Source organism: Eulemur rufifrons, chromosome 6 (assembly GCF_041146395.1).
Source record: "Eulemur rufifrons isolate Redbay chromosome 6, OSU_ERuf_1, whole genome shotgun sequence".
Classification (NCBI taxonomy): Eukaryota; Metazoa; Chordata; class Mammalia; order Primates; family Lemuridae; genus Eulemur; species Eulemur rufifrons.
In genome coordinates, this window is record NC_090988.1 from 1,678,943 (window position 1) to 1,685,923 (window position 6,981).

Sequence of the window (6,981 nt, forward strand, 5' to 3'; positions counted from 1 at the left end):
TGCAAGAGGGGTCAGGCGAGATTCCAAGAGACAAAGAAAAGGATGGGGGGGGGAGGGTAGGGCAGGCGTCCCCACCGTGCTGTGTCCAGCCTGTGCTCCCTCATCCCCAGCCCACTCCCTGGGCCTCTTCTACCATCACCAGCAAATCTGTCTCTCCAGCCCCCATAGGAAGCCTTCCCTGCTTCTGCCTGGCAGCCTTCCTTTGCCTCTGTGGCCCTGTGCACGTCCCCAGGGTGCTCACTGATGCTGAGACTTCTGCAGCTCTGCCTCTCCCAGGCAGTGGTCTGAGAGAGCTCCAAGGGCAGGCGGGCGTGGCGTGTGAGCGAGCCAGTCTTCCATCTCAGGTGCCTGCACAAGGTCTGGCCGGAGGTAGGAGCTCCCTACAGATCTTTGAAGAAATACGAGTGACTTTTTGACTTCATTGGATGAAGGAAGGGCACTTTGCAAAGCAACTGAGGAACCTGGACTTGGGCTGGGGAGGCCTTCATGCCCTGAAGCCCTGTGGGGTTGTGGCGCTATATGGTCCAGGTTGGCTGGCTGTCCTGGTGGCCTTTGTTTGTGAGGGTCCCTCCCAGGAGCAGAGGCAGCCCCCCAGGCTCTCACCACCTAGTGCTCAGGTGCAATCCTGCTGGTGGGGCGGAGAGGGCAGACTCTGAGGGCGAGACATAGGTCAGCCCCACGCAGCACCTGAGGTCCTCCTGGCTCTCACTCCTCCTCTGCCGCCTTTTCCTTTCTGAGCTGCAAGAAGTACTGAGGGATGATGGCACTGGGGCCACCCTGATTGTCAGGCTGGGAGAAGGTGGAGGGGTGAGCAGCACTTGCAGTCACAAACCACCGAGTCCCGGGGGTGAGAATGAGACAGTGATGGTGAGCGTGCTCTCCACACCCCATATCTCCTCACCCCCATCCTTTCTCATCCCCCCGACTCTCTGGCCACCGTATGGGTTGATCCCTGGTCACCAGGAAGTGCTGTTGCCACCTGCCAACTGGTCAGATTACCCTGACCTTTGCCCCCTTGCCTGCTCTGGTCTGGAGTGTTAATGGAACCTAACATTAAGCACCAGCCAGGATCTCCAGGGTCACGTGTTAAGCGTTTGACTCTAACATTTAACTCAACAGGGCTCTTGGCAAGGGTTACTGCCACCCGGGCCCTGCTGACTAGAATAGCTCCTTATCAGAATGTCAAGGTAGGAGGAACTAGATTAGCTGCTCTTGCGGGGGCAGGGCCGGCCAGGCCTCCTCACTCCGGCAGGGTCAGGAAGGGGGAGCTGTCTGCTCCTTTTCATTGTTTCAGAGAGAGCTGCTCCACAGGTCTTTCTGAGAAATGCATTCAGGTATTTTTATTCAAATGCTTACTGTAATCCTTTGTGTTTGAGCTCCTGTTCTCTTTATCTTGTCTTTAGGAAAACAGAAAAACTCCCCCATGGCTGATGCTGACTTAATGGGCATCTTCAGAGGGATCCTCTCGTGGAAACCCTGCAACTCGCGATGCTGTGGCCCACACACAGTGACAACTGTCACAGCAACGGCTCCCTTGAGCTACCTAACTATTCCTGGACCCTCCGCTCTCCCTGGATCTTCCTCCCCCCCCCCCCCCCCCCCCCCCCCCCCCCCCCCCGCCTAAATGGTCAGTATCGGCTCAGAAAACGCAGGCTTCTGCTAACAGTCTCCTGCATGGAAAGCCTAACACTCCCCGATACTTTCCAAGGGTTTCAAGAATTAATTATTTCTGGCACATGACAACAAATGAATAGCTGTTGAATGAATTTCAAAACAAAAACCAGAAGTAGATGCAGTTTTTAAGCACTTGAATGCACGGCACACCTGTTCGTGGCTTTGCCCACAGAACGGCCCAAGAATCACGTCACGTTAAGAGCACGTGGGAGCCGGGGAACCCGCACTCCAGTTGTTTCCTCCCTCCCGTGGGGTCAGCTTCTGCACAGATGACTGGAGCGGCCTTAAGTGTCTCCCAAATTCCTGGACAAGAAACCGGGTCGGGAGCTCACAGACAGCCCCAAGGGATCTTGCGATGCAGCCTGCACCAGGGACAGCGAGGCCAGGGAGTGAGGCCAGCGCCACACTCATGTTTCCACTGGACCCACACAGGGAAGCACTTTGCACGCGCAGAATGTGCCAGCAGACTCCAGGGAACCCACAGGGAGGAGTCCCACGGAGACCTGACTTCCTCCCAGGGAAGGCAGCGGAGCTCTGGGGACAGCCCTGGGCAGAGTGAGCAGCGTGCCCCATCTGCTCCCCCGCCCCGACTTCTCTATAACCCCGCGTACTCTGCTGCTCATTTAACCCGCAGAGTCTAGGACGGCTGAGGGCCCCTTTCAGCCAGCTGAGGGGATGTGCACCTGGGTTTGAGGGAAGGGCATGATTTGGGAAGGCGGGAACACCTTTCAGGGTTAGCTTCTATGGTGGAAAGACCCTGGGCTTGAAGCCAGAGAACCAGGGTTTCAAAGATAACAGCCCTGCTGCAGAGCACTGGGAACTCTGTTAGCTTTAGTAAGGAGAAACAAACTCTGCCCCACGGAACTGGTGTCAGGATCAACTCACGTAAATGCGCCCAGCTCAGCACCCCGGTTCCATAAACATTAGCCTCTTTCTCACATGGAAAAGTGCTTTGTGAACCAGAAAGCAGGTAACAAGTAGCTTGGAGTCAGACCCAGGTGAGATCCCCACTGTGTAAGCTGTGTACCTAAGGCAAGTTACACAGCCTCTCTGGGATGCCATTTCTCACCTGTAGAGTGAGGCTGGTTATCTCTGCTTCATTAAAAGGATTTAAAGAGGCCAGGTGTGGTGGCTCACGCCTGTAATCCTAGCACTCTGGGAGGCCAAGGTGGGAGGATTGCTCGAGGTCAGGAGTTCAAGACCAGCCTGAGCAAGAGTGAGACCCCCGTCTCTACTAAAAAATAGAAAGAAATTATCCGGACAACTAAAAATATATAGAAAAAATTAGCCGGGCATGGTGGCGCATGCCTGTAGTCCCAGCTACTTGAGAGACTGAGGCAGGAGGATTGCTTGAGCCCAGGAGTTTGAGGTTGCTGTGAGCTAGACTGATGCCACGGCACTCTAGCCCGGGCAACAGAGCGAGACTGTCTCCAAAATAAGTAAATAAATAAAAGGATTTAAAAAGTGTAAGTATTTGACAAGCATGCATGGTCCTATCGGCCTTCTGGTTTGAAAGGGCTCTCAGAGAAGGTGCTGGGCTGGCCTTCCCCACCCCCCATGTTTGGGGTAGGCCCTTGGACTTTGGGGCCAGCACTGACCTGAGGCCCTCCACAGCACCTGGAGCGGGACGGCCCAGACAGAACCAGGGGTCCAGCACCCCCCAGGGAGATACACGAGTTTGAGGAGAAAGGGAATAGTGACAGTGCCACCCTTCCCTATTCCCTAGCCCTGGCCTGGGAACCTTGACCCCTGGTGTCTCTGAGCAGTTTGGAAGATATTTAAAAAGAGATGGGGAAGTATGCAGAGAGTGACCCGGGCAGTGAGGAGGCCAGAAATAACAAGGCCATAACTCCAATTTGGCCACACTTAAAAGAGAAAGCAAGCCTGAGCTGAGGATCCAAGGCCGAGAGAGTGGCTGTGCCCACCTGGCCCTCTCTGCCCCCATTTGGAGGTGGAGTTGCTAGGGAGGGCAACAATGTCCTCCCCACCTCCCCCATCCTGGCCACCGCGGGGATTTGGGTACCCCCCAGGTATCCCTGCTCTCTGCCAGAAGGGGAGATGATCACAGCTCTCCCACAGGCTGCAGCTGCCGAGAGCTCCAGTTTCCCAGCTGAATTCGGACCCGCCCTGAGCCTTTCCTTAAGCCCCCGGGCTCTCACCCCGGCAAGTTCCCGTGAAAGCCTGTTGCTGGCGGCAATGGACACCCGAGTGTGGGTCCGGCGTCCTGCCTTCCAGAACCGTGAGCTGGGGAGAAATAGAGGAGGAAAAGAAGACAACTTACTTGTTGAGAGCAGAGCTTTCAAGTCCCAGTGATGCTAACTTCTGGGATGGCCCTTAGAGACGGAGCAGGGGGTGCTTCAGGGCTTCTGAGGGGACTCTCCAGCCCCGGCCATTACCCTGCGACTAGCTGTAGTCTAGAGCCTCCTCTGCCGTGGGGTCCTGTGGGCAGCCGTGCCTAAGCCATCCTGTCCCTCCACTCTCCGGCCCCTTCGGTCACTCCCTTCTCTAGCGAAAGCAGCGGAGGCTGGCTGGAGCGCGCGCTCCCTCTTTCTCTCTCTCCCGCCCTTACTCCCCCTCCTCCCTCTCCTCTCCCCAGGGTTCTCCTCCGTCTGCCCCCTGTAAAATGAATCTCTGGGTGATAAGGCGACTGAAGGGGCCACAGGCAGAGGCGGTAGGCGCTGGCCGGGGTGGGCGGGGGCTCCGTGTGATGGGAACGCCGCCAGTTCCCCGGGAATCCGGAGGAGGAGGAGGGCGGAGAGAGACCGGGGCGGACAGGCAGCCCTCCACCCCCTTCCGGCTGCCCCCTGCCCTCCGTCTCCCCAGGCTCGCGTCATCTCCCTGTTGCACCCTGGCTGCTGGTACTGGGGTGCTTCGGTCTCGCAGGTGCAAGGGACGGAGATTTGTGCGCGCGCATGTGTAAGCTCCCTGTGTGTGTGCGTGAGCTCCGCGTGCATGTGTGTGAGCGCCCCGTGCATGTGCGTGAGCTCCCCGTTCATGTGTGTGAGCGCCCCGTGCCCTTGTGAGCGCCCCGTGCCCGTGTGAGCGCCGCGTGCATGTGTGAGCTCCCCGTGCGTGTGCGTGAACTCCGCGTGCATGTGTGAGCTCCCTGTGCATGTGTGTGAGCGCCCCGTGCTTGTGTGAGCGCCGCGAGTGCGCGCGAGTGTTTAGTGGGTGCGGTGGAGGAGACAGAAAGGAAGAAAGAAACTATTAGGGCAGAAATCTTGGCTCAGAGCCTTGGAGAAGCCGCTCGGGCCGTGCGGCGCACGGAGGGCGCACGGAGGGGGCGGCCGGGAGAATGTCGGTGCGCGGCCCCGTGTTGGAGCGGCGGGGAACTCCTTCGCCAGGCCCGGGAGCCACCGCCTGCGCTCGTCCCCGTTCCGACGGCTTTTGGCTCTCGCTCCTGCGGTTGGGGTGAGGGTCAGGGGGCCCGATCCGCTGGCTGGAGGACAGGTTGCTGTCCCCGCTCTCTGCTCACCGCCTGGATGTTCTCTCCGGGGCGCGTGGCCCGCGGGGGAGCGGCAATGGCCCGGCAGTGCGCCCTCCTCGGAAAGACCCCTCCCCGAGCGGCGCCGGGGCGGAGCGGAGCTGAAAGCTGCCTGGGCCCTCCTGGTCCTCCCCTTCTGATTCCTCCCTGCCTGGAGGAGAGATGATTACAGGAATTTATTCGTTAGTTCTGGTGAGTTGTAGGAGAGGCAGCTGCAGACGTCACCCTGCAAAGGGCGGGCCGCTGTCTGGAGAGGCCCGGCAGGTGTCCCTGGGGACTGGTCTGTTGACGGCGGCCCTTCTCACCCGGTGGCTGCCTCTGGCTCCTCTGCCGCCCAGCCTTCTGGGATCAACACCCCTGCTGCCAGGCCCTCGGATGTCGTCTCTCTGGGGACAGACACAGCTTGATCAAGCGTGGGGTAGCCCTAGCACCCAGCACAGGTGCTAAGTGAAAATTTATGAAGTGAATGACGTCTGTAACAAGAAAACTGGTTTATTAAGTCGCAGTGAGAAAAATGCTTGTCACTGGGACTGTGCCCTGAGTCAAGCCTCTCTCCTAAGGACAGTGACATGGAAGCTTAGACTCATGGCCTGGGGGTTCCTCTTGCCACAGAGACCAGTGTGCACACAGCCCACTGCCCAGGTACCCTCCCCAGGGACAGTGTGTGGCCTGGTCTTGCCAGGCTCTGCCTCCTGACTGCCCCTCGTCTCTCTCTGTAGAGGGGCTGGTTACTCAATGTGGCTGCAATAGGTCCTGACTAGCCAAATCTCTCTGTCCCCTTAGGGGACTTAGCCTGTCTTGGTGCTCATGCATCATATGTTGGTAGGTCTTATGGTTCAACACTATGAGAAGAAAGTTCCCAATGGTTAATTTCCCAGTTCTTGGGAGAGGTCTTGGCGGTGTAGTTATGAGATCCAGATAGCACACACTGTAGACGCATGTACTGAGCCCTGACGAGGCGCTCTGTCCTGGGGCAGCAGTTGCCTTTGGGTAAAGCGCAGACAGTGCCATTCCTTCCACCCGGTGAGAGGGGACTGTCTGACTTTAAAAGCAAAACCTAAGGTGGTCTGGGAAATATTGTTTTGCAAATATTCTCTCAGTGATGGAACATTAGACCAGGAGACAAAAAAATTGTGCCCAGTTCTCAGCCTAGACCTGAAAAATGAGAAATTTGTGGATTCTAGTCCTGACTGGTTGTTGTCAACTTAGGCGAGCCTTAACTTTTCCATGCCCAAGTCTCCCAAAGAGCACCCACAGCATTTGAGGACAGGAGACGCAATTGCAGAACCATTGTGGGAGCTTTGCAAGACGCTACGTGTGTCTTTCCTTGTCTGAAAGTGGATGAGGGGAGCTGGAAACCAGCGGGGGATTTACGGGCTGCCACTTGCGGAGCACAGCCCCCCTCTGTCCCTTCATCGCTCTCTTGCCTTCCTCATCGAGCAGGAGGTGAGTTCACCATTAAAGGTTTCTCTTTAGACTGTGACACAGGAAATTATTTTTTCTCCTATTTATAGAAATTCCATTTGCATTTATGAGGTTGGTAATGTCTCATAAATATTTCCTGTCAGATAAAATATTAATTAAAAGAGTTTGTTGAGTTATACTCTGAAATCCTAACTAAATCTGTTCTACAACAAATATTTTGAGTATTTTCTCTCGTGTCAGGAGAATTCCTCATACATTTCTTGTGCATGCTAATTAGCTCATCTGTGAACAGCAGATATCTATCAGTTAATGCAGTATCATTTTGTAACATTTAATAAATAATTGTGTAGCTGCCACCTAGTTTACAGCACAAAGCAAAACATTGCTGGCACTGTTGA